The 27692-nt window shown below is 49.9% G+C and overlaps 1 pseudogene; it reads right to left on the bottom strand.

The window, feature by feature from the left end:
• LOC147081958 (interferon-induced protein with tetratricopeptide repeats 5-like) lies at nucleotides 1–27393 on the bottom strand (annotated as a pseudogene).
• Nucleotides 27394–27692: the final 299 nt, after the last annotated feature.

Here is a 27692-nt window from a genome sequence, read left to right as displayed (position 1 = left end):
CTATGTAGCTTGACGCAGCTCACGTAGAGCACTTTGAAATTCTTCATTATCGCGATCACACTCCAGGGCTTTCTCAAAGAATTCAATGGCTTCTGATTTCTTGTCATCAACCTGGTGTATTAGCCCCAATATACCAAAGGCTACACTGTCTCTTGAATATTTATTCATTCGATCTTCAGCAATTTGTTTCAATTTTGCACGGCATTTCTCGTTCTTCCAGGTGTTAACTTTGAGTTTTAAGTATTCCTTGAAATGATGAATGGCATTCAGCTGGGATCCCTTCTCATACAGGTGGTACTGTCGATAGTTCCAAAGTATTAATTGTTTATTCAAAAGGTTGTAATCTTTATTTCTAAGCAGGTTGGCGTAGATATCATTGACTTTGGAATATTTTCCACATTTTGCATGGAGTTCCGCCAAATCAAGTATTGCAAAAGTAAGCGAGGGTTTCTGATCAAACGTTGTTTGCAAATGGTACTTGCAAAGTTTAATCAATTTTCTGCTGTCTTCACGAACAAAGTATTGAGAAGATTTTCTCTGCAGTGCAATCAGCTTAGTTTGGTAACATAAGCCAATCTGGTGGTGAAGGAGTGCAGAAGATGATTTAACCTTCAGTGCCTTTTTCAATAGCTGTAAGGAATATTCAACAGATCCTTGTTTCTTAAAGCTTTGGCTGCCTATTGAATTATATATGGATCATCAGGAGACTTCAGCATTACTTCTTCAAGTAATCCGTAACATTCGTCTGTTTGATTGAATTCCTGTAGTCTTAGAGTCAACATGATCTTGACAAAAGAGTCATTTGGGTTCAGTGCTAACGCGCGGTGTAACTGCTTCACTACCTTGCAGTGTTCAGGACGCTGTGGGTATCCAAAGGTTTCTTTAATTCGAAACAGAGAAGTTGCATAAGCTGCATTCCATTCAATGTCATCAGGATCCCCCTCCAGACCCTTCTCAATACTGTTGAGATACCGCGGCAAACGTGGGAGTCGAGACCAGAGCTATCGAAAACACAACTGCTTTATTCCAACCACATGACAAACAGGAACTAGAAAAGCCCTCGCATCCACTTAAATACTTCCCAGACAGGAAGTGCTCCCGGCAGCCTGTCCCTGCGGGAAACAAGTTGCTGGAGGAAAGGGCCCCCGGCTGGGGGCTTCTGCTTAGACTGTCTGTGCTGCCGTGAGCGGATTATGTCCAGTGGTGGCGTGTCGCCACAGAGCTCCCCCCAGAATCCGCTTAGGAGGAGTGGACGAGTCGTGACGGTGGTCTAATGGTTCTGCCGCAGCGGCTCTGAGTGGTCGCCGGTCTGGTTGGTTGGGTCGGGCGGTTCGCCGCCGGCTGTGCTGGCTTGCCGGGGGGACGGCCTCTAGTTGGAGGCTGGGCCACGGGGACCTGTTCCCCTGGTTCTGTGTGTGCTGGTTTGAGCCGGTCGATGGAGACTGTCTCGACCCTGTCGCCGAGTCGCAGCTTGAAGACCTTGTCCCCGGTTTGTAGTACCTCGTACGGACCGTCATACGGGGGTCGCAGGGGCCCGCGGTGTGCGTCGTGTCGCACGAAGACGAAGCGCGCCTGCTGTAAATTTGGCGGGACGTGAGGTGCGAGTTCGCCGTGTCGGTTGACCGGAAGTGGGGCGAACTGCTGAGCGGAAGAGAAAGAGTCGAGCCGCTGCTGTTCGGCCGACCAAGGCTTGGTAGGCTCCGGAAGGAATTCGCCTGGGACGCGCAGCGGTTGTCCGTAGACTAACTCCGCTGCCGAGGACTGGAGGTCTTCCTTGACTGTGGTGCGTAGGCCGAGTAGCACCCACGGTAGGCGGTCAGTCCAGGTACTGTCCTGCAGGCCGGCGCAGAGTGAGGCCTTGAGTGACCTGTGGAAGCGTTCACAAAGTCCGTTGGCCTGCGGGTGGTACGCCGTGGTGCGGTGGAGCGTCACCCCGAGGTTGCGTGCTGTGGCCGTCCAGAGTTCGGAGGTGAACTGGGCGCCTCTGTCGGAGGTTATGTCGGCCGGTACGCCGAACCTCGCAACCCAGGTGTTAACGAACGCCCTGGCGATGTCGGCTGTGGTGGTGGAGGTCAGCGGCACTGCCTCAGGCCAGCGTGTGTAGCGGTCGACCATCGTGAGGAGATAAGTTTGGCCTTGCGATGGCGGCAGGGGACCGACGATGTCGACGTGTACGTGGTCGAAGCAGCGGCTCGGTACCTCGAAGTCTCCCAGGGGTGCTTTGGTGTGCAGCTGTACCTTAGCCCGTTGGCAGGCGAGGCAGGAGGTGGCCCAAGTCCGAACATCTCTGCTGAGGCCGCGCCAGACGAAGCGCTTGGAGAGGAGTTTGACGGATGCGCGGGAACCCGGGTGAGCGAGCCCGTGGAGCGCGTCGAAGACGCGGCGGCGCCAGGTCTCAGGGACGACCGGCCTGGGTTGGCCGAGTGAGACGTCGCACGTGACTGCCGTGGCTTCGTGCCCGTGCGCGACCTTGGCTAGGCGTAGCCCTGGCAGGCTGGTAGCCGCCGAGAGGAGGTCTGGGTCCGTGAGCTGGCCCGCTGCTAGTTGTGGGTATTCGACCGCGAGGTGATTCGCACAGACGGCGGGACGGGAAAGGCAGTCGGCGACCACGTTGTCTCTACCGGAGACGTGCTGAATGTCCGTAGTAAACTCGGAGACGGCCGCGAGCTGGCGTTGCTGCCTAGCGGACCAGGGTTCAGTGTGCTTGGCCATCGCGTATGTGAGTGGCTTGTGGTCCACATACGCGGTGAAGGGACGGCCTTCCAGGAGGAACCTGAAATGGCGGACCGACAGGTGGAGTGCGAGAAGCTCGCGGTCGAAAGTGGAGTATTTGACCTCCGGGGGGCGCAGTTGGTGGCTGTAGCAGGCAAGTGGCTGCCACGCGCCATTGACCCACTGCTCGAACACGGCCCCGACCGCGTGGTCGGAGGCGTCGGTGGTGAGCGCGACCCGGGCATCGGCCCTCGGGTGCGCGAGCAGTGTGGCGTCAGCGAGCGCATTTTTGGTGGCGTCGAAGGCGGCTGCCGTGTCAGTGGTCCAGGCTACGTCCATCTTGCCGGATTTTCCTCGGAGGGAGTCGTATAGGGGCTTCATGAGGGCTGCAGCTCTGGGGGTGAACCTGTTGTAGAAGTTCACCATCCCGAGGAACTCCTGGAGGCCCTTGATGGTTGTGGGGCGGGGGAATTGCTGGACGGCCTGCACCTTGTTGGGCAGGGGGACGGCCCCAGCAGGGGTGATGTGGTGACCGAGAAAATCGATCTCGGTTAGGCCGAATTGGCACTTCGCCGGGCTGAGGATGAGCCCGTGTTGGGCTAGGCGCCCGAACAGGATGTGAAGGTGTTCGAGATGTTCCTGTTTGGAGGAGCTGGCCACGAAAATGTCGTCTAGATAGACGAATAGGAAGTTCAGGTCCCGGAGGACTGAGTCCATAAGGTGCTGGAAAGCCTGTGCTGCATTCTTGAGGCCGAAGGGCATCCTCAGGAACTCGAACAGGCCGAATGGGGCGATGACGGCCGTTTTGGGGATGTCCGCGGGGTGTACGGGGATTTGGTGGTAACCGCGCACCAGGTCGACTTTGGAAAAGACGGTTCGTCCGGCCAGTCGGGCCGAGAAGTCCTGGACGTGTGGCACCGGGTATCGATCGGGGGTGGTGGCGTCGTTGAGGCGGCGGTAGTCCCCGCAAGGGCGCCAGCCTCCGCCGGGCTTGGGGGCGATGTGGAGGGGCGAGGCCCAAGGGCTGCTGGAGCGGCGGATGATGCCGAGTTGTTCCATGTTGGTGAACTCGGCCCGCGCGATTTCCAGCTTGGCCGGGTTGAGTCTGCGGGCGTGGGCAGAAACTGGGGGGCCGGTGGTGGGGATATAGTTTTCCACACCGTGCTTGGCGGCTTTGGCCGAAAAGGTCGGGTTAGTGAGGGCGGGAAACTCAGCTAGGAGTGCCGAGTAGTCGTCCGTGGCTCTGGCGAGGCAGTAGGTCGTCAGGCCGGCCAAACGGGCCGGGGTAAAGGCGCCGGGGATGTGGGCCATAGTGTTGATGTCGACGAGGCGGTGCCTCGGAATGTCGACAAGGAGGCCGTGGGCATGTAGGAAGTCGGCGCCGATGAGTGGGCAGAGGACCTTGGCTGTGAGGAACTCCCAGCGGTAGTGGCGGCCCGCGAGGTCAAGCGTGACCATGCGGGTGCCATATGTGCGGATTTCAGAGCCGTTGGCTGCAGCCAGTGTGATACCCCGTGTGCCGCGTTGGATCTCGAGGGCGGAGGCGGGGGTGATGCTGTGCTGGGCCCCTGTGTCGCACAGAAATCGGCGGTTGGTTCTGTCGTCAGTGACGTACAGTAGGGGCTCCTTCTGCCCCACGGCCATCGCGGGGGCCGGTGCGGGGGGGGGTTTGAAGGAACACGGTGGCGTGCAGCGTTGAGCCCTAGCGCCAAAACGGGTGTGGTAGTAGCAGTGACCCGGAGTGGTAGGGCGGTCGGGCCTAGCGGCCCGGGAAGACCGCGTGGTCGTTGCTGTGAGGTCGGGCGCGACGTCGCGAGCGGCCTGTCCAGAGAGCAGCCGGTCGGCCTTTTCGGCTATATCATTCAGGTCCGTGGATTCAGACTCCACAATGAGCGGGCGGATGCTGGCGGGGAGCTGCCGAATGAAAAGCGTGCGAAAAAGGGCGCCGGGATTTTTGTCGTCTGAGAGGGACAGCATGTGGGAAAGCAGGTCTGATGGTGAAGTGTCACCAAGGCCGGGGAGGTCCAGGAGTTGGCAGTGGCGCTGGTAAGAGGACGTTTGAAATTTTTTAAGTAGCGCAGCCTTCAGATGTTCGTACTTGCCCTCCGTTGGTGGATTCTGCAGCGCTGCCCAAACCTTGGGGACTGTAGCGTAGGTGAGCGAGGCGACGAGGTAGTCGTACTTCGTGGCGTCGACTGTAATGCCTTTCAGCCGGAATCTGGACTCAGCTTGAATGAACCAGGCTTCGGCGAGGTTCTCCCAAAAGTCTGGTAATTTAACCGTGACTGCGTTTGTATCCGCCATGCTAGCTTAGGATTCGTCCTGAGCGTCGGGGTCACCAGTGTTGAGATACCGCAGCAAACGTGGGAGTCGAGACCAGAGCTATCGAAAATACAACTGCTTTATTTCAACCACATGACAAACAGGAACTAGAAAAGCCCGCGCATCCACTTAAATACTTCCCAGACAGGAAGTGCTCCCGGCAGCCTGTCCCTGCGGGAAACAAGTTGCTGGAGGAAAGGGCCCCCGGCTGGGGGCTTCTGCTTAGACTGTCTGTGCCGCCGTGAGCGGATTATGTCCAGTGGTGGCGTGTCGCCACAATACATTCATTTGCCTCTTCATAATATTTCCTGCCAAATTTCAACAGTGACCAACCCTTCTCCCCGTATACTTCAGGTATCAGTGCTGTATACTGAGAGCCATCAGTAAATTGTTGACAGATCCTCTCCAGCTTGTCGAGGTAGGATTGGGCCTCTGCCAGTTCTCCCATGTGATAATATACCCAGGCATAGTTTCCATAGGTGATGATGATCCATTTTTCAATTTCAAATTCGTGATTCTTCCTCAGAATCTCTTCAGCTTCCCATAAATTATTGAACGACTCCTCACAGTTGCCTCGCATACAGTTTACAAAAGCAAGTAGATTGTAAGCCATGGCTTGATATTTCACAATATCAGACTTTATTGTATAATTTAGTCGTTCCTGCAAATCATCCCACTCAACCTTTTCCACCTGCAGATTCCACGTGAAGTGACATTGTAGCTGAAGTAATTTCGCTTTCAGTGAGTTCCTCTCAATATCACTGTAAGAAATATGTTTAAATATTTATCAGTTTTTGACGTAATAAAACTCACTACGCACTTGGTTTGAGTATAAAGCAAGGCTTTAATCAACTTGTTTCAGAACATGGAGGTTTAGTTGTACTTCGCCAGTTCCTGTCTTACAAAATGTCCCTGAAAAGCTGGGCCCATGCCCGAGTACTTATACTCCTTGGACGGCGCCACCAGCTGGCCGTCCAGCTTTATTTCATGAGTAGTTTCTTTATGACGATGAGATTTATAACAGTTTTGTTACACATTCAGATAGGAATAGTGATGGGGAAATGATTACACTCTGGCCAACCTAGGAACAAAGGAATAAGCAGCTCCAAAAAAGCTGACAACTCAAATTACAACCAGAAGCTCAAACACATGAACAAATGAAAACAACAGACAGGAAAAGACCAGCTGGACCATAGAGCCTGTCCCATACCATCATGTTGCACTTTAACAACACAACCCCATTGCCCCTCCCCACCAGCCAGCCTCGCAGCCCCCCTGAAAATAGGCACAAGAGGGTCCCAGCAAAGATTGTCAAAGGCTCAGGCCGCTGATACTAGGGAACTTGCAGCCAGCAGGAATCCAGAGTCGGATCCTGGGATCTTTCTGATTACATGGCTGAGCTACTCACTGCTTTAACCAGATGAGCCATTGGGAAAACCAAACTCATTCAATTGAACAAGGACCTGTGTCAGCTGTGGCTCAGTGGTAGCTCTGTCACTTCTGAGTCCGACAGTTGTGGACTTAAGTCCCACTCCAGAAACTTGGGGCTTGATTTTGTCAATGGGGAGCTTTTGGAGGCGGGACTCCCACTTTTTGAGTTGTATTCCCGCTTCAATCGACTTGTGGCCAACCCATGCTATTTTCCCTTGATTGACCTTGTTAAGCCCGCCCAGCGGGCTTAGCAGGCCAAATAAGGGACACCTGGTTACTGGTGACATCCGCGATTGACATTTCATCTGTCAAGAGCTTTTGACAGATGAAAAATCAGCATTTGACAGCTCTGTGAAGCTGTCAAACACTGACAATCTGTCTTCTAACTTGAGTCCTTCTACTGAGACTCAGTTAGAGATCTCTCCAGACCAGAAAGCAGAGGCTGCAGCTTTTGACAGTTCAGCGGCCATTCTGCTTTCTGTGCCGGTGAGCTGAGGGACTCCCGAGAACTGAAGGAAGGAAGCCTGCAGGAGAAAGTTAAGGCAAGTAAAACTTATTTAAAAACTTTACACTCACCTCACACACTTACCTCTGCACACAGGCACCCATCACTCACCTGCACAACGGACATCTTGACCCCTCCAACCCCTGCAGACCGACGGTCCGCCTCGATAACTTGGCATGGTTCGGAGCCGTCGGACAGCCTACACTTCAGGGCTAAAAATAGGGATTAGGCAAAAAGCTGCCTATTAACTACCTGTTAACAGGCAATTAATTGGCACTAATCCCCTTCCCACCTCGGGGAGGCGGCTCCCAGCACAGGTCGGGTACCCGCCTCCTGGGACATTGGCACGCAGGCGGGTTGGGGGCGGGATGGGTTCCTGCCCCCCCGATTCTGCAATTTTCCCACCACTCCCGCCCCCAAATCCACCTCCTCAGGGCTTGGAAAATCGAGCCCTTGAGCTCAAAATCCAAGCTGCCTCTTCAGCACTGTACTGAGGCAGTCCTGCACTGGCAGAGGTGAATTCTTTTGGATGATATTTTAAACTCTCAGGTGAACATGAAAGATCCCATCACAATATTTCACAGAATCATAGAAGTATAGAATGACACAGCGCAGAAGAAGGCCACTCAGCCCAATGTGCTTGTGCCGGCTCTTTGAAAGAGCTGTCCGACTCGTCCCACTCTTCTGCTCCTTCCCCACAGACCCTGGAAATTTTTCCCCTTCAAGTATTTATCCAATTCCCTTTTGAAAGTTATTATTGAATCCACTTCCACCACCCTTTCAGGCAGTGCATTCCAACTCACGGTTTAATTTTTTTCCCCCTCATATCACCTCTGGTTCTTTTGCCAATTTTGCTTTATTTGTTCCTGGGATGTGGGTGTCGCTGGCAAGGCCAGCCTTTATTGCTGATCACTAGTTGCCCTTGAGAAGGTGGTGGTGAGCTGCCTTCTTGAACTGCTGCAGTCCGTGTGGTGAAGATACTCCCACAGTGCTGCTAGGGAGGGAGTTCCAGGATTTTGACCCAGCGACGATGAAGGATCAGTGATATACTTCCAAGTCAGGATGATGTGTGACTTGGAGGGGAACTTGGAGGTGGTGGTGTTCCCATGCGCCTGCTGTCTTTGTCCTTTTAGATGGTAGAGGTCGCGGGTTTGGGAGGTGCTGCTGAAGAAGCCTTGGCGAATTGCTGCAGTGCATCTTGTAGATGGTACACACTGCAACCATGGTATGCTGGTGGTGGAGGAAGTGAATATTTAAGGTTTTTGATGGGATGCTAATCAAGCGGGCTGCTTTGTCCTGATGGTGTTGAGCTTCTTCAGTGTTGTTGGAGCTGCACTCATCCAGGCAAGTGAAGGGTATTCCATCACACTCCTTACTTGTGCCTTGTAGATGGTGGAACGGCTTTGGGGAGTCAGGAGGTGAGACACTCACTGCAGAATACTTAGCCTCTGACCTGCTCTTGTTGCCATAGTATTTATGTGGCTGGTCCAGTTAAGTTTCTGGTCAATGGTGACCCTCAGGATGTTGATGGTGGGGGATTCGGCGATGGTAATGCCATTGAATGTCAAGGGGTGGTGGTTAGACTCTCGCTTGTTTGAGATAGTCATTGCCTGGCACTTGTGTGTGACGCGAATGTTATCTGCCACTTATCAGCCCAAGCCTGAATGTCGTCTAGGTCTTGTTGCATGTGGGCATAGACTGCTTCATTATCTGAGGTGTCGTGAATAGCACTGAACACTATGCAGTCATCAGCGAACATTCCCATTTCTGACCTTATGTTGGAGGGAAGGTCATTGATGAAGCAGCTGAAGGTAATTGGGCCTAGGGCACTGCCCTGAGGAACTCCTGTAGCGATGTCCTGGGGCTGAGATGACGGACCTCCAACCACCACAACCATATTCTTTTGTGCTAGGTATGACTCCAGCCAGTGGAGAGTTCTCCCCCCGATTCCTATTGACTTCAGTTTTACTAGGACTCCTTGATGCCACACTTGGCCAAATGCGGCCTTGATTTCAAGGGCAGTCACTCTCACCTCACCTCTGGAATTCAGCTCCTTTGTTCATGTTTGGACCAAGGCTGTAATGAGATCTGGAGCCCAGTGGTCCAGAACCCAAACTGGGCATCAGTGAGCAGATTATTGATGAGTAAGTGTCGCTTGATAGCACTCTCGACGACACCTTCCATCACTTTGCTGATGATTGGGAGTAGACTGATGGGGCATTAATTGGCTGGATTGGAGTTGTCCTGTTTTTTGTGCACAGGACATATCTGGGCAGTTTTCCACATTGTCGGATATATGCCAGTGTTGTAGCTGTACTAGAACAGCATGGCTAGAGGCACGGCTAGTTGTAGAGCACAAGTCTTCAGCATGATAGCTGGGATGTTGTCGGGACCCATAGCCTTTGCTGTATCCAGTGTGCTCAGCCATTTCTTGATATCACGTGAAGTGAATCGAATTGGCTGAAGACTGGCTTCTATGATGGTTGGGACCTCAGGAGGAGGCCGATATGGATCATCCACTCTGCACTTCTGGCTGAAGATGGTTGCAAACGCTTCAGCCTTGTCTTTTACACTCACATGCTGGGCTCCATCATTGTGTATGGGGATATTTGTAAAAGTAACATCAAATGAAACACGGTGACATGAGTCTGTGTTACAACCAGTTGAGGTAACTAAGAAGATAATGGTGCCCCTGATTGAGCTGTTTTTAATTTACACTTTGGAAAGAGACACAAACAGAAGGCTTTGGTAAGAATGACATCAGTAGATGCATCTGCTCCACACCGTTTTTTATGATAAGCTTTGAACACCTAAAGGTAGAGACACGAGTCTGTAATGGTACCAGCTGATCTGACTGTAAGAATAGCAAAGGTCAACAGAAAAATGACTAGAGATAATTAGCTTACATCAGCAGAAAACTTCAAAGGAAATACCACTGAGAAAGGGTATAAAAATTAGACTTTCAAATAGGAAGACAGATCCGCTTAAAGGGGCAAAGCGATTCTCGGCTTCAGAAGCAAGCTTTGTAAGTCTACAACTCTTTGAGTCTCGGGGATCAAAAAGGTACCGTATTTGATTTTGGTGGTATCCTGGAATAAGACTAAGAAATGTAACGAAGTTAAGATTTGAGAATAAGGATCTCTGATAATAAGATTGTAAAAGCTTGTTGTATTTGGAACTGTTAATTCTGTGATTGAATCACCAACTGTAAATTACATGTCGGTTCTTTATTAAACCTATATATTTTTAGAATTGTCTCACATAGTACTTCTGTATCAAACTCACGAACTCAATCTCTGTACACTCTTTGGTGAGGAGTTGCAGAATTCTGCGGGAGTTTTCTGGACCCTCATAATATCCGGAAGGTTACAGTATAGCTAAACTTATTAAAAATGCTTTCTGGAGGACTGTAACATCTTCAGGTTGTTCCTTTCCTTTAGGGAGAGGTAGTCCGGACCTTTAGACCCAATTAAGCGTCTTTAGGATTCGGCTACCTCTAACTTTAGTTGAAGGTGAACGTCTGGGGAATACGCCTGATCCGGGGTAGCCCTAAAAGGGTTAGGACTAGTAATTATCCCTTCAAGATGTTAAACCGAGGCACTGTCTGCTCTCACAGATGGACGTAAAAGATCCCATGGCACTATTTTGATGAAGAGCAGGGTTGTTATCCCGAGTCTCCTGGCCAATATTTCTCCCTCAACCAACATAACCAAAAAAACAGATCATCTGGTCATTATCACATTGCTGTTAGTGGGAGCTTGCAGTGTGCAAATTGGCTACTGCATTTCCCACATTACAACAGTGACTCCACTTCAAAAGTACTTAATTGGCTGTAAAGCGCTTTGAGACATTCGTGAAAGGGGCTATATAAATGCAAGTCTTTCTTTCTTTCATGGGTCCAGAGTCAATGTTGAGGATTCCCAGGGCCACTCCTTCCCGACTGTATACCACTGTGCCGCTACCCCTGGTGGGTCTCTCCTGCCGGTGGGACAGGACATATCCAGGGATGGTGATGGAGGAGTTTGGGACATTGGCTGAAAGGTATTATTCTATGAGTATGATTATGTTGCTTGACTAGTCTGTGGGACAGGTCCTTAAAACCTTTAAACTGTTTCCTCTGGTTACCGACCCTTCTCTAAGCTCTCTCTGTTCCTGCACCCCATTTAAAATTGTACCATTTAGTTTATATTGCCTCTCCTCATTTTTCGTACCAAAATTAATCACACTTCTCTGTGTTAAATTTCATCTGCCATGTGCCTGCCCATTTCAACAATCTGTCTGTGTCCTCTTCAAGTCTGTTACTATCCTCCTGACTCTTGACTACATTTCTGAGTTTCGTGTCATCTGTAAACTTTGAAATTATGCCCTGTATTCCCAAATCCAGGTCATATATATATATCAAAAAGAGCAGTGGTCCTAATACCGACCCCTGGGCAACACCACTGTACACTTCACACCAGTCTGAAAAATAACCGTTCACTACAACTCTCTACTTTCTGTCCCTTAGCTAATGTCGTATCCATGCAGCCCTTTAATCACATGGGCTTCAATTTTGCTAACAAGTCTATTATGTGGTACTGTATCAAATGCCTGTACTTGCCAGGTTTATCCATCTTCCCTTTTTTAAACATGGGTGTAACATTTGCAATGCTTCAGTCCTCTGGCACCACTCCCATATCTAAGAAGGATTGCACCTGCTTTTTAAAAGTGTAAGGGGGAGAAATTCGGTTGTTAGCGCCACCGATTAACGCCTAAAGAGGCCGACAAGTGGGGCGCTAGCCAATTTCCGGGCGGGCGCAAGGCGCCTAGCGCCTCGCCCCATATTGAGCATGCATTTAGCGCCGGCGCTAAATCTTAGTGCCCGCTCATGGGCGCAGGCTGAGTGTGACGTCATTTGAGTGTGCAACGCCTTTTGGATGCCCCGGACCGGAAATTCGGTGGCGCCGCTCCCCTCCGTAGCGCCTGGCGCTAATAGTGACAGCTTACCTGGACCTTACCAAGTCGCTCTCGGGCTGGAGGAGCGTTATTTAAAGGGGACTGGTGTGGTTTAAAAGCGGCAGCCATTTTTGGAGCACAACTTCCTCGAGAGCTACAAACAGTTGCTGAGCTGCACACTGAGAGCCATTTGACCACCGAGCCAGCGCAGGCAGATGATCTTCAGCCTTCTGACCATCACCTTGCTGTTGGTGAGCCTTGACAATGGGGAACCTTCCTGTGGGCAATTATTATGGGGGCTGCATTGGAGGGGAACGTCCTGCTGCTAAATCATCTGGAAAGGGCACTGAGACGCTGGGAGAGGGGGGCAGGCATTGCCAGACGGAGGAGGGCCAACAGACATCGCCACAGCAGACCTTACGCTGGCAGGGTTTTCCGACAGCAGTTTTCCTACATGAACATGCCGGAGGAGCAGTGTGTCAGAAGGCTGCGATTTAGAAAGGAGGTAGTGACTGAGCTGTGCCAGCTGCTTCAGCCAGATCTGCAGCCTCAGATAAGGTGCAGGACATCTCTGTCGGTGGCTGAGAAGATGTCTGCTGGCCTGAACTTCTACGCGAGCGGCTCTTCTCAGGCTGCGCGTCAGAGGCTGATCAGATGTAGCTTCTAGGCCCCTCTCATGGAATGCTTGCTGCCATTCCAAGAAGAGGAATGGAGCCGGTCTGATACCCCCAAGCCTGTGAAGGGCAAAATGCATGTAAATAGCAGGCATGGCCATTGTAAATGAAGAAAGTGTTTCATTACACAAAATGTGGTTCCTTCAAACATGAGAAAGCTATGGCAACAGAAAGCAAAAGTAATACACTGACACATAACTGACTCTCACACCCGGGAGACTGTCCAAAACATAAATCACAGTACGACCATCTTCCTTGGCCTTGATTGCACTGCGCCAACCAAAGCATCCAATGCCCCATCAGTGAGGCGTTCCGCCCTCTGCCTCACCCTTTCCATGTCTTGCTAGGCTGGTGCACCACAGGTAGGCTCCCACCGCTTTGAAGGCCTACAAGGCAGTGAGTGTGTCTGGTGATGCCAATTGCCCTGCCCCTTTAAGAGCTGGCCGGCGCCACTGTGTCTCAGGGAAAGTGATTATTGAAAGCATCTTTGCTGCGCCCCGCCGCCGCGAAATTGGGTTGCGCCGCCAGGTTAGCGCCTTAAGAGTAGCGTGCAGCACCTGATTTAGTGCCGCAATCACCTTTAGGGGCGCTGCAACCCAATATCGCGCTAGGTGGTGCTAAATTGCGCCTGGCACTAAACTTTGCGCATCGCCGGGACTAGCGCCCCAAACGCGGCTATACCGAATTTCTAGGCCTAACTGTTAGAGACTTACCCTCCTGGAGAAACTTGGAAAAAAACGTAAGTTCCAGGCGCACGCCCTGCCTCTCCGGCATACGCGTTTGACCCCTGAACCCCTTCCTTTAAGGGAACGGAATTTCCAGCTTCCGGTGCATGCACGAAACCGACACTTTCGTTGGGCCTACGGGTGAGTACCCAGTGCGTACTCACCCGTGGAGACCTGAATTTCTGGGCCAATAAGTTGGCCTCAACTGCCTTCTGTGGTAGAGAATTCCACTGGTTCACCACTCTCTGGGTGTAGAAATTCCTCCTCATCTCAGTCCTAAATGGCTTACCCCTTATTCTTAGACTGTGACCACTGGTTCTGGACTCCCCAGCCATCGGGAACATCCTTCCTGCATCTAGTCTGTCTAGTCCTGTTAGAATTTTATAAGTTTCAATGAGTTTGAGGGCAGAGCCTCCGCAATTTCCAATATTACTTCTCTCAGCAACTTAGGAGGCATCCCATCTGGGCCGGGTGACTTTTCTACTTTGAGTGCTGCCTACCTTTTAAGTACCTCCTCTTTATCTGTTTTTATCCTATCCAATTTCTCTATTACCTCCTTCTTTACTGTCACATTGGCAGCATCCTCTTCTTTAATGAAGACAAATGCAAAGTACTCGTTCAATACCTCATCCTCCACATGAAGATCTCATTTTTGATCCTTAATGGGCCCACCCTTCGTTTGACTCCCCTTTTAATATTTATACATTATTAAAAGACCAATGAACACTAGAACCCTCCATTCCCCGTTACCCCACCTACATTATTACCCCTATTCCCCATTACCCCCCCTTCATTACCCCCCATTCCCTGTTACCTCTCCCTACATTGTCCCCCATTCCCCGCTGCCAAACCCCTGTATTTTGCTCCCTTCACTTTCCTGTCAGAGCTGCTGTTGTAGAGAAAGTGGGAAATGGTGAGAGAAAAAGTGAGAGGGAAGGGGGAGGAATAGATTGGCATTATCGTGCTTTATTGCCAATGAGTATTGCAGGGCGATTCAGCGCAGGTTCCTTGATCTCGCTGGGAGACCCTCTCCTTCTCAGCTGCTGTCCTTCTCCAGGCTGCTCTCGGGTCTCTAGTCATCTCTACGCTGCTCTCTTGAGTTTCTCCCTTGAACTCGTCTCCTCTCCAAACAGCTTTCGGGGCTTTCTTGCCTCTCTTTACCTTCCTGCATGCACTGCCACCTCCCCCAGTCTCCCCATGTTCCGTGTGACTGTGATAATGTTCAGATTATCTGTTTAAGTGATGTTGGTTAATAGATACAAAGAATTACATTGAGTCTACAGCACAGAAACAGGCCATTCAGCCCAACTGGCCTGTGCTGCTGTTTATGCTCCACACGAGCCTCCTCCCACTCCATTTCATCAAACCCTATCAGCCTATCCTTCTATTCCTTTCTCCCTCATCTGTTTATTTCACTTCCCCTTAAATGTATCTATGGTACTCACCTCAACTACTCCTTGTGGTAGAGACTTCTACATTCTACAGGTTTCTCCTGAATCCCCTATTGGATTTACTGGTCACTATCTTATATTGATGGCCCTAGTTTTGGTCTCCCCAACAAGTGGATACATATTCTCCTGTTTACCCTGTCAAACTCTTTCATAATCTTAAAGACCTCGAGCAGGTCACCCAACAGCTTTCTTGTTTCTAGAGAAAAGAGATCTACAGGTAAAACTTGGGTAGCGCCCCCTTTGGAGATTAAAGGGGAGGGGCCTGGCGCATCGCGTCCCAGCGCCCAGCTGTGCCACCAGGGTTCGGGAGTGCCAGCAAACAGCACACAAGAGTACTGCCGGGCTCACAGAGAGCAGCCGAAACCCCGTGTGGGGGCTTCACAGGGGCCGGGGACAGCAATGGGGGCAGGTGTTGGAAGGCGGCCAGCAACAAAAATGGCCGCTCGCCACCTCCCCTTTAACTAACGCTGCCCTGGCCGCAGGTAGGCCCCACTGACCCTGGTGGACATAGCGTCCGGCGGTAAGTCAGGGGGCGCCACCCAATATTACAGCTGGGGCATGAGCGGGGCGCTGCGCACGGCGATGACATCATCGGCGGTGGTGCAGCGCTAACGGTTAGTGCCGCCGCTAACCTCCTGCTAAATTTCGCTTGGTTGAATTTCAAAATTGGTGACATGTATGAACAGAAATGGGGTAATCTTTAATCCCCCAACAAAATATGAGCCAGTTCTGTGGATCAAAGTGTTTGGGTTGACCCAAATAATAAATAAGTCGCCAATGTTTCTGCTGAGTGTAAAACCAGCTCATGAGGCTTAAAAATTAACAATAACATTCTCAAAATGAAGGACAACTTAAGACAAGCTGAAGCAAACTTGGCTCAGTGGGTAGCACTGTCGCCTCTGAGTCAGAAGGTTGTGGATTCAAATCCCACTCCAGAGACTTGAGCACTTATTCTAGACTGACAGTTTAGTGCAGTACTGAGGGAGTGCTGCACTGTCGGAGGTGCCATCTTTCAGATGAGACATTAAACCGAGGCCCCACCTGCCCTCTCAGGTGGGCAACTCAAAACAGCTGGAAAAGAATCTGGAAAGGGAGGGGGCGGATGCTGTTGTTGTCCTCCATCTCAGGATTATTAACCAAACCATGTGCAAATTGGCATCAAGACAAACAGATTAGGAAAGTCAACACGTGGCTAAAGGAGTGGTGTGGGAAGTAGGGCTTCCATTTCTTGTGACACTGGCACCAGTACTGGGACAGGCAGACGCTGTACCATTGGGATGGGCTGCACCTGAACTGGGCTGGGACCATGGTCCTTGCGGAAAGGATAACGAGGGCTTTAAATAAGACTTTAAGCTAATAACATGGAGGAAGAGGTGGGGGGTGCGGGGAGGGAACTGCTAGAAATTACAGAAATCTAACAATAAAAGAACCAGGGAAAGAAAGTAAAGGACAAACTAATGGAAGGAACAAAGTTAACACGAATGGCCAGTGATCAGATCAAGACATAGAGCATAAAGGTAAAATAACTACTAAAAACAAAGAGAGAGGAATAATAAATGAAAACAATTTAAATTGTTTGTACAGCAATGTACGTAGTATTCAAAACAAAATGGATGAACTGGAGGCAATAATTGTAGAGAGGACCCGGATATAGTCGGGATGACTGAAACATGGCTACATAGAGAACAGGATTGGCAACTAAATATTCCAGGATACAACACATTCATGAAGGAAAGGGAAGGAATGAGGGGAGGTGGAGTAGCTGTAGTAGTTAATGAAAACATAATGGCAGTAGAAATAAAGGATGGAACTAGTTTAGGGCCTAGGATGTGACTAGCATGATAGATACAGAATGCAAATGGATTGAGTTAAAAGCTAAGTAGGGATCCATCACTCTAATAGGGGAATATTATAGACCACCAAATAGTGGAAGGGAATTTCAGATATAAATATGTAAGCAAATCTACAAGTTGAGTAGCAGGCATAGAATAATAATCACGGGGGATTTCAACTACCCTCAACAAAACTGGCAGGAAGAAGTAGCAAAAGGAGAAAAGGGAATTGAGTTTTTACCGTGTATACAGGACGTCTTTCTCACTCAGTACGTAAGAAGTCCAACAAGAAAAGAATCGCTGCTGTAATGGGTAATGAACCAAACCAGATAGGATTGAGAGTGACATAAGTAGGTCAAAGACTAAGGTAACTGATTGGAAAAGAGCAAATTATGAGGATATGAGGGTGGAACTAAAGAAGATAAATTGGGAAAAAATCTTGCAAAACAAAGAGACCGAAAAACAGTGGGAAATCGTTAAAGGGTAATCGATAGCATTCAAGAGAAACATATTCCACTAAAAGTTAAAAACAAAAAAGCTAATTATGGGGCACCGTGGACGAATAACGAAAATTGATATTAAAGGAGAGGAGGACAAAAGGGAATATGAAGAACTTAGGAGAGAAGTTAAAATAACAATCAGTAAGGCAAAGAGGAATGGCAAAACAAACAGAAATATAAAAAGAGCTAATAAAGTGTTCTATAGAAACATATATAACAAAAGGGAAATTGAAGTAGTGATTGGTCCACTGAAGGATGAGCAAGATAAACTCACAGGTAATGACAGAAAAAGGCAGAAGTATTGAATAACTACTTCGCCTCAGTTTTACAAAAGAAGCTAACAAAATCGATACTTCACTAGAGGATGAGCTTAAAAAGAATATTAATACAGCTGGGATAGAATGGGAGAAAATAATTGACAAACTAGCTGAACTAAAAAATGATAAACCCCAGGTCCAGAAGTTATGCGACCACACAGACTCAAGGAAACTAGGGAGGAGATAGCAGAGGCACTAGTTTATATATTTCAAAGTTCCATAGACCAGGGGATAGTGCCAGAGGGCTGGCAGTTATGGTGTTCCAAAATACAAAAAGGGAAATAGAACAAAACCTTGGAACTTTCGACCAGTCAGCTTAATATCAGTGGTAGGAAAGACACTGGAATCTATACTAAAAGAAGTGATAGTAGAGCATCTAGAGACAGAAAATGTAATAAAAATAGTCAGCATGGATTCCAAAAGGCTAAGTCATGCCTAACTAACCTGATAGAATTCTGTGAAGAGGTAACAGAAAGAGTAGACAAGGGTAATGCAGCCGATGTCATATACCTGGATTTTCAAAAGGCCTTCATTAAGGTACCACACGGTAGGCTCATGATAAAGGTTAGGGCATGTGGAGTCAGAGGACAAATAGATGAATTAGTAGCAAATTGGTGAAAAAATAGAAAGCAAAGTGTAGGGGTAAAGGACAATTATTCAAATTGGAGGAAGGTAAAAGTGGTAAAGTGGCAGAGAGGTTTAGGGAGGGAATTACTGAGCTTTGGACCAAGGCAGCTGAAAGCACGGCCGCCAATTGTGGAGCAATTAAAGTCGGGGTTATAAAAGAGGCCAGAATTGGAGGAGCGCAGAGATCTCAGAGGGTTGTAGGGCTGGAGGAGTGTACAGAGATAGGGAGGGGCGAGGCCATGGAGGGATTTGAAAACAAGGATGAGAATTTTAAAATTGTGGTGTTGCCGGACTGGGAGCCAGAGTAGGTCAGAGAGCACAGGGGTGATGGGTGAACGGGACTTAGTGTGAGTTAGGATACGGGCAGCAGAGATTCGGATGAGCGAAAGTTTATGGAGGGTGAAGATGGAAGCCCGACCAGGACAGCACTGGATTACACAATTCTAGAGGTAACAAAGGCATGGATGAGGGTTCCAGCAGCAGATGAGCTGAGTCAGAGGCAGGGTTGGGTAATGTCACCAAGGTGGAAGTAAGCGGTCTTGGTGATGGAGCAGATATGTGGTGGGGAGCTCATCTCAGGGTCAAGTACAACACCAATGTTTGAATGCTCTGGTTCAGCCTCAGATAGTTGCTAGTGCGAAGGATAGCATCGGTGGCTAGGGAATGGAGTTTGTGGCGGAGACCGATGGTCTTCCCAATATTTAGTTGATGGAAATTTGTGCTTATCCAGTGCTGGATGTTGGACAAGCAGTGTGACCAATTAGAGACCGTGGAGGGGCCAAGTGAGGGTGGTGGTGAGGTAGAGCTGGGTGTCATCAGCGTACATGTGGAACCTTGGGCTATAGATTCGGTGACGCCCCACCAGCACGTTTGCGCCGGAAATTTAGCGCCCGCCGCCGAGCCAGTTGTGCCCGCCCCAAATTCACTTTCAGCGCCCCAAAGCGGAAGCGGGCGCTGGTACAGGGTGTGCCCGCCCCGCTTGGGGCGCTGAAAGTGAATTTCAGCGCTGCCGGTCCCGCTGCGCCACCCGATGCGGAGCGGCAGGCTGCTGTACTGCAGGCCTCCCCCTTCTCTTAAGGGGGAGGTGCCTGCAACGGCCGGAGCCCCGTTGAAAGTGCCGGCAAAAGAGCCCGGCACAACGGCGAAGTGCCGGGCTCCACGGAAACCAGCCGGCAATGCCGCGGGGGGGGGGGATGGAGGAGGCCGGGGAAGGAGGTGCGGGCAGGTGGCCGCCGAAAAAGCGGCCGGCCGCACCTCCGCTTTAAATAGCGCCTCTAAGGCTGCAGCACGGCCAGGTTTTCAAAACGTTGTTAGCGGCCGCCAAGGAAGAGGCGGCCGCTACTGAAGATGGGGATCGGCGTGGTTTCGGGCGGTACCGGGGCGCTGCGCACACCGATGACGTCATCGGTGCCGGCGCAGCGCTACCGGCTTACGCCGATTTAAAGGCCCACCTAATTTCAGCGGCGACGCAACTTCCGGTGCAACCCACTCTTGCGCCCCTAAATGGGCGCAAACCCAAGGGAATTTCTAGGCCCTTATGTTTTATTTTGGGATGATGTTGCCGAGGGGCAGCATGTAAATATGAAATAGGAGGGGGCCAAGGATAGGTCGTTGGGGTACTCCAGAGGCAATGGTGCGAGAGTGGGAAGAGAAGCCACTGCAGGTGATTCTCTGGCTATGACTGGATAGATAAGAATGGAATGAGGCGAGTGCAGTCCCACATAGCTGGACTGCAGAGGAGAGGTGTTGGAGGAGGATGGAGTGTTCAACTGTGTCAAAGGCTGCAGACGGGTCGAGAAGGATGAGGAGGGGTAGTTTATCATGGTCACAGCCACATACGATGCAATTTGTGAATTTGATAAGGGCCATTTCAGTATTGTGGCCGTGGAGGAAATCTGATGGAAGCGGTCCAAACATGGAGTTGTGGGAAAGATGGGCATGGATTTGGGAGGTGACAGCTGTTCAAGGACTTTGGAGAGGAAAAGGAGGCTGGTATGCAAAGAGGGGACAAGGATTGGTTTTCTGAGGAGAGAGCTGATGACGGGAGAGTTGAAGGGGAGGAGGAAGTACCAGAGAGGGAACCGTTAACAATATCAGCTAATATGGGGGCCAGGAATGGAAGTTGGGAGATCATCAGTTTGGTGGGAATAGGGTGGAGAGAGCATGAGGTGGGTCTCATGGACAAGTTGAGCTCGATGGGAGCATGAGGGGAAAAAGGAGAGAAACTAGAGAAAGATCTAGGGGGTGATTTTATCAATGGGGACGTGATGGAGGCGGGAAAGCTGCTTGTCGGGTATTAGTCCCGCCTCTATTGATGTCCGGCCAACCCACGCTATTTTCCCTTGAGTGACCTTGTTTTGCCCGCCCAGCGGACTTAGCAGGCCAATTAAGGGAAAGCTGGTGACAGAGAATGTCAGCCTATGATGTTTCATCTGTCAAGATTTTTTGACAGATGAATTGTCATCGTTTGACAGCTCTGTGAAGCTGTCAAACACTGACAATCTGTCTTCTAAGTTGAGTCCTTTACTCAAGGCTCACTTAGAAAGCTTTCCTGAGCAGAAAGCAGAAGGCTGCTGCATTTAAGAATGCAGCGGTCATTCTTCTTTCTCTGCCGTGGAGATGAGGCAACTCCACAGCCGAAAGGGATGAAGCCTGGAGGAAGAAGCAAAGGTAAGTAATCTTATTAAAACACTTTAGACTCACTTCACACACTTACCTCTCCACACTTGCACTCATCACTCACCTGCACAGTGTACTTTTCGGCCCCTCCAACCCCTGCAGACCCACGGCTCGCCTTGCTGACCCTGGTGAGGTTCGAAGCCATTGGGAAGCCCACACTTTAGGGCTCAAAATAGGGATTAGTAAAAAAAACTGCCTGTTAACTACCTGTTAAGAAACAATTAATTGGCACTAATCCCCTTCCCGCTTTGAGGAGACAGGACCCGGCACGGGTCGGGTACCCACCTCATGGGAATATGGCACGGAGGCGGGTTGGGGGCAGGATGGGTGCCCACACCCAGATTCTGCCATTTTCCCAGCAGTCGGGCCTCCATACCCACCTCCCCAGGACTGGGAAAATTGCCCCTGTGAGTTCAGGGCTAGGACAAGGGGGAACCTTAGCGGAAATTTAGCCTGGTGGTCTGGGTGAAGAGAGGGAAGTGAGAGAGGCAGCTAAAAGGATGGTCTAAATCTTACTGATAAAGATGTCCATGAGCTCTTCATAGTTTTGTTGGAGGTGAGGGTAGAGGAGGCAGGGAATTGGGGTTTAAGAAGACTGTTTGTATTGGAGAATAGAAGGCAGGGGTTATCATGGCAGGATGATCCTGGGATAGTGAATAGTTTTGGCAGAGGAGAGCAGGGCCCAATAGTGCTTTATGTGGTCCAGTCAGATCAGGTGATGAATAGCTAAGCCAGTTGTCCGCTATAAATGCCTGGATGCTTTGGACTTAAGGGAGTGGCGATGAGGGCCATACCAGGGGGAATGACCAGGGTGAAAGAGAGCAATGATTTAAATGGGGACAAGGGCCTCAAAGGTGGAGGTGAGGGTGTGTTTGAGCAGATCAGTAGCTGCAGAAATGTCGTGGTGAATGGAGGGCCAAAGGCTAGACAGTTGGGAATTTGAAAGTGCAATTGTAAGTGACTTGGGGAGAATTAATTCCGGGGGGTTTGAGGGTTTGGGGGATGTGGGTGGAGAGTAATACAAGGAAGTGATCATAGATGGCCTTATCTTTGATTGACACGATGGAAGCAGTGAGGCCAAGCGAGATGACAAGGTTGAGGGGGTGGCCGTGAATATGGGTAGGGGAGTTTATATGGAGGGAGAGATTAAGGGAGGATAGGAGGACAGTGAAGAGAGCCTGATGGAGTTGAGATGAACTTGAAATCACCGTGAATGAGTTGTCGCTTGGTGTAGAGGCTGAGGGAGGAAAGCAGTGAAGATATCTCAGTGAAAAATTTGGCATGGTACTTGGGTGGGTGATAGAGAACGAAGATTTTAAATAATAGGCGAAAGGGTGGAACAAGGGGGGATGCTTGAGGGAGGAGAAGGTGCTGGAGGAGCAGGGTGAAAAAACCAAGGTGTAATTTGGTGCTAAGAACCACACTGTCACCACTGCGGTTTGGGCGTGTTAAGTGGTGGAATGTATAGCCAGGCGCGGAGGCTTCAGTTAAGGGGAAACTGTCATCACCCCTCAGCCGGTTTCTGTCAAGGCCATGATGTCGATGCAATCATCCACAATAATTTCGTGGATGGCAAGGGCCTTGTTCACAATTGAACAGACATTCTCGAGGGAAATGCAAAGAGGGGCGTTGATAGCTGATCCGCTGGCAGAGTCCACAGGTTCAGCCTTGGGAGGGGTGAGCGGGACGGGAAGGAGTTGGAAAGATGACCCCCCAGTGGTTGCGCTGGGCGGGTAGGTTGGCGAGAGAGCAGGATGAGGCAGTTGGGTTTGCTGCTCCTAAGAAGGGGGTAATGAGTGCCTTGAAAATGCCACAAGAGGCACAAAGAGAGCAATAGGCTTATCTAAGAGGGAGTCGAGCCTGGGACGGTGGCAGGAGAGTAGGAAGGTGGAGGAGTGCTGAAGGGTTGGGGTAGGGATTTGGGAGCACAGAGTATCCGAGAGGGGAAAAATGACAGGAGGGAGGGGTCTAGGAGGGGTCTTCTTCTTCTTATGTCCACGGACAGTCTATACATAGCCCAGCCAGAACTGGACACATTTTTGCGGCTTGCTGTTGGATTCGGCAAGATCTGCAATAGTGCAGGGTTCCTCTAACGATGGGCACTGCAGGAGATGTTGCATAGTCTGTGCCTCAGTTCCACATTCACAAGTTGTCGGCTGGTTGAATATCCCCATTTGCTTAGTGACAACTTTGAGCAACCTACACCGCTCCTAAGTCTGTTAAGGCACTTCCAGGTTGCCCAGTTGCAATTAGAAAAAAAAAGGGGGAGAAAAAAGGAGAAATAGAAGTGATGGGCTCGGGTCTGGAGCGGCAGCCAAAATGCGCACGTGAATGGACACAGGGAAACTCATTTACAGAGCCTTGGTTACATAGCAAGGTTAGGATTGATCTGTCCTGGTAATAAATGGGGAATAAAAAGGAGACAATAGGAGGGAGTCCAGAGTTAAATTCAGAGGTCCCGTGGTGGGATAAATTTGAGGTAGTTGGGTGGAGTCAGCTTGGAGCATCGACGAACTGATGTCCAGGTTCGGAGACAGGTGTGGAGGGTGAGTGAGTCTAGAAACTATTTGAAGGGTGGAGTGTCGGAGGATGCACTGCTGGAGGTATTTCCGTGGGAATGAAGAGCCAGGAGGTGTGTAGAATCGATCGCGGGCCAGAAATCAGTGGCGAGGCTGGAGCTCACCATAAGATCCAGAAGCTGTGGAAAAATGGACTACGGCCCGGGAGAGTGAATTATTGGCCAGGAACCACGCTGTAGTTGAAGCTGAAAAACCAGTAGGACAGCCAAGTAAGTGGTGAGGGGGGAGTCCTGGGGCAAGGGAGATTCAAGATTTCATTGTGGGGCCCTGAGGAGCAGTTCTGCCCCTCCTGTCCTGGTCCACAAGGAAACCAAATCATTTTTTTTGGCAAACTTACCTTTTGTGACTCTTCTGGCCCACAAATCAGGACAGGAAAGGAGTGGTAAGTACCACACTCCATTTTAATTGCCCCCCTGCCCGGTTTCCGCTAGGCGGCGGGGGAGGGATTTAAAATTGGGACCACAAAGTCAGTTAGAAAGGGAGAGCCGAGCTGGCAACTGACTTGCTGTGTATGTTATTTTATTTCTGGAAACAAACTCCTTGCTCAGTAGTCCAAATGCAAATTTAAATACAGAATAAATTTAAATGATCTTTACCTCATAATTCTGATTGGATGGAAAATTCAACAAATTCATTCTTCAACTTTCGCTCCAATGGTGTGTTGATCGAGCACAGTGCTCGGTGTGTTATCATTTCCAGATTATTTGTTTCCTGAATGTGAAACTAGAAACTGAACCTGTTAAATGCAACTAACCACCACTGTTTTACAATCTGCCTTCTCACCAGATGAGAATTTTAAAATTGAGGCGTTGCTGGACCAGGAGCCAATGTAGGTCAGTGAGCAAAGGGGTGATGGGTGAAGGGGACTTGGTGTGAGTTAGGGTACGGGCAGCAGAGTTTTGGATGAATTCAAGTTTCTGGAGGGTGACAGATGAGAGTCCGGCCAGGAGAGTGTTGGAATAGTCAAGGCGAGAGGTAACAAAGGCCTGGATGAGGGTTTCAGCAGCAGCTGAGCTGAGGCAGGAGTGGATTGGTGTGACGTTACCGAGGTGGAAGTAAGCAGACTTACAGATGGAGCGGGTATGTGGTCGGAAGCTCAGCTCAGTGCCAAATATGACAGCAAGGTTGCGAATGGACTGGTTCAGCCTCAGGGAGAGGGATGGAGTCGCTGGCTAGGGAACGGAATTTGTGTTGGAAACTCCCAATATTTAGTTGGAGGAAATTTCTGCTTATCCAGTACCGGATGTTGAACAAGCAGTGTGACCAATTGAAAACTGTGAAGGGGTCGAGAGAGGTGGTGGTGAGGTAGAGCTGGGTGTCATCAGCGTACATATGGAATCTGATGCTGTGCTTTGGGATGATGTCGGTGAGGGGCAGCATGTCAATGAGAAACGGAGAGGGCCAAGGATAGATCCTTGGGGGACTCCAGGGGTAACGCTGTGGGAGCGGGAAGAGAAATCATTGCAGGTGATTCTCTGACTATGACTGGATGGATAAGAATGGAAACAGGTGAGTGCAGTCCCTCCCAGCTGGATGACGGGGGAGAGGCGTTACAGGTGGATGTTGTGGTCAACCGTGTCAAAGGCTGTAGACAGATCGAGATCAACGAATAGGGATAGTTTACCACAGTCACAGTTACATAGGATGTCATTTGTGACTTTGATAAGGGCCGTTTCAATACTGTGGCTGGGGCGGAAAACTGATTGCAGGGATTCAAACATGGAGTGGCGGGAAAGATCGGCATGGATTTGGGAGGCGACAGCACATTCAAGGACTTTGGAGAGGAAAGGATTTTGGAGATGGGGCTGTGGTTTGCAAGGACAGAGGTGTTAGGGATCATTTTTTGAGGAGAGGGGTGATGACAACAGATTTGAAGGGGATGGGGACAGTACCTGAGGAGAGGGAACTTTTAACAATATCAGCTAATATGGGAGACAGGAAGGGAAGTTGGGTGGTCATCAATTTGGTGGAAATAGGGGTCGAGTGAGCAGGAGGTGCGCCTCATGGACAAGGTGAGCTTAGAGATGGCATGAGGGGAGATTGGAGAGAAACTAGAGAAAGATACAAGTTCAGGGCTAGGACAGGGGGAAACCATAGGTGAAGTTTGTCCCGGTGGGCTAGGTGAAGGGACGGAAGCGGCAGATGCCGCTGAACGGATGGTCTCAATGTTCGTGACAAAGAAGTTCATGACCTTCTTATACTTGTTATTGGAGATGAGGGTGGAATGGGCAGGGAGAAGGATTTAAGAAGACTGTTTGTCATGGAGAATAGAAGCCAGGGGTTATCATTGCAGGATGATCCTGGGATAGTGAGCAGCTTTGACCGAGGAGAGCAGGGCCCGATAGTGCTTTATGTGGTCCAGTCAGATCTGGTGATGAATAGCTAAACCATTTGTCCACCATAAAATTCAAGTCTGCATCCCTTGGACTTAAAGTAACGGCGATGAGGGCCATACCAGGGAGATTAATTAGGGTGAAAGAGAGTAATGGTTTAAATGGGGACAAGGGCATCAAAGGTGGAGGTGAGGGTGTGATTGTGCAGATCAGTAGCTGCAGAAATGTCGTGGTGAATGGAGGCTAGGCAGTTGGGAATTTGAAAATGCAGTTGTAAGTGAGTTGAAGAGAGTTTTTTCCAGGGCTGGACACAGAAAGAAGTGGAGTTGGGAGGGGAAAGGGGGAAGTGGGTGGTGAGCAATTCAAGGAAGAGATCACAGTTGGCCTTATCTGCGATTGACATGGTGGGAGTAGCGAGGCCAGGTGAAGTGGCAAGGTCGAGGGGGTGGCCATGAATATGGGTCAGGGAGTTTAAATGGAGGGAGAGATTAAGGGAGGATAGGGGGTCAGTGAACTCAGAGGAGAGAGAATGCTGAGTTGAGATGGAGGTTGAAATCACCGAGGATGAGAAGCCAGTCGGTGTAGTGACTAAGGCAGGAAAGCAATGCAGAAATCTTGCTGGGAAATTTGGCTTGATATTTGGCTGGGCATTAACGAACGAGGATTTTAAATGAGATGCGAGAGTGTTAGAACAAGGTGAGATGTTCAAAGGAGGAGAAGGTGCCAGAGGAGCATGGAGACAGACTATGGTGTAATTTGGTGATAAGCCACACCACCACAGCCGTTTGGGTGAAGCCAGTGGTGAAAGGTATAGCCTGGCGGGGAAGATTCATTTAGGGGGAAGAGGCCTTCATCCCTCAGTCTGGTTTCCATCAAGGCCATGATGTCGACATCTAAATGCTGAGATGTACCACAACCGCAAAGGTTATCACTCGCTGAATGTGCAGTTGGTGTGTGACCTTGCTCAGCACATCATGATGCTGAATGCCCGGTATCCTGGCAACAGTCATGATGCTTTTATTCTGCAGCAGTTCGCTGTTCCCTCAGTCTTTGAGCCACAGAGGTGCCTATCGGGTGACAAGGGCTATCCACTGACCACCTGGCTCATGAGTGCACTTCGCAACCCAACCAGAGCATGCATACAATGAGAGCCAAGCTGCCACATGGAATCTGATAGAGCAGACCATTAGCATCCTTAAACAATGCACATGGATGTTGACAAAATGGTATGTTGTTAAGTTTCCGTTGTTTAGCAGAATTACATAAAAATTATTACTTTGAACCACTTTCCTGTGTTGCTCATTCTTGGTTGCTAGGTGGCAACTCCCCTATTCAGTTGCTTGTTGATGAATGGGAAGACATGAATTGACAGAGAGCAATGCAGGGTGTGCAATGGGTGCAGGGTTGGTCATAGGACTGTTTTGTCTCAGTGGCATTGGGCGGGGAGAGTGGCAATTGGATATGATTGTTGCATCAGTCCAGTGGTGGCAACTAATCTGTAGCCTCTTCTTCTAGGAGAGAACTGAACCCTAGAGCTGTAAGGGAATCCCTATCATCACGGGCAGCAATGTGAACAGCTGGTGATGCTTTGGGGTTGCCATCTTAACCCTCCTTCTCCTCTCTCGCCTTCCTCTTCCTCCTCCTCAGATTTATCTGCAGATGATATGTGCTCAGCACTTTGTTTCTCCTGCACCTCCACGATCATTCTGGAGACCCTGTTTGGTGAGTACTGAAAGCCGCCTCCAGATCTGTCCAGGCACCTGAAGCGCATCTTGAGCATGCTGATCTAGCTGTCATATGGCTTTTATTATAGTGCTCTTGGATTTCTCACGGGTGTCATCAGCCAAGTTTGATGGGTGTATCCTTTGTCTTCTAATAGTCACCCCTTAAATCTGCTGCAGGTCCAAAGAGGTCAGAGAGCTTAGACGGCTCAAGGATGAAAGCATTATGGCAGCTCCCCGGGAATCTGGCGCAAACCTGCATAAACCTTTTCTTGTGGTACGACACCAGCTGCACATTGATGGAATGGATCCCCTTGCGGTTTAAAAGTACTCCTGGTGGGGGTGCGCA

This window comes from Somniosus microcephalus, unplaced genomic scaffold, assembly GCF_052327205.1.
Source record: "Somniosus microcephalus isolate GS21.2 unplaced genomic scaffold, FLI_Smic_1.0 scaffold267, whole genome shotgun sequence".
Lineage (NCBI taxonomy): Eukaryota > Metazoa > Chordata > Chondrichthyes > Squaliformes > Somniosidae > Somniosus > Somniosus microcephalus.
The sequence above is the reverse complement of the archived record's forward strand: the minus strand, read 5'-3'. Positions and strand labels throughout refer to the sequence as shown.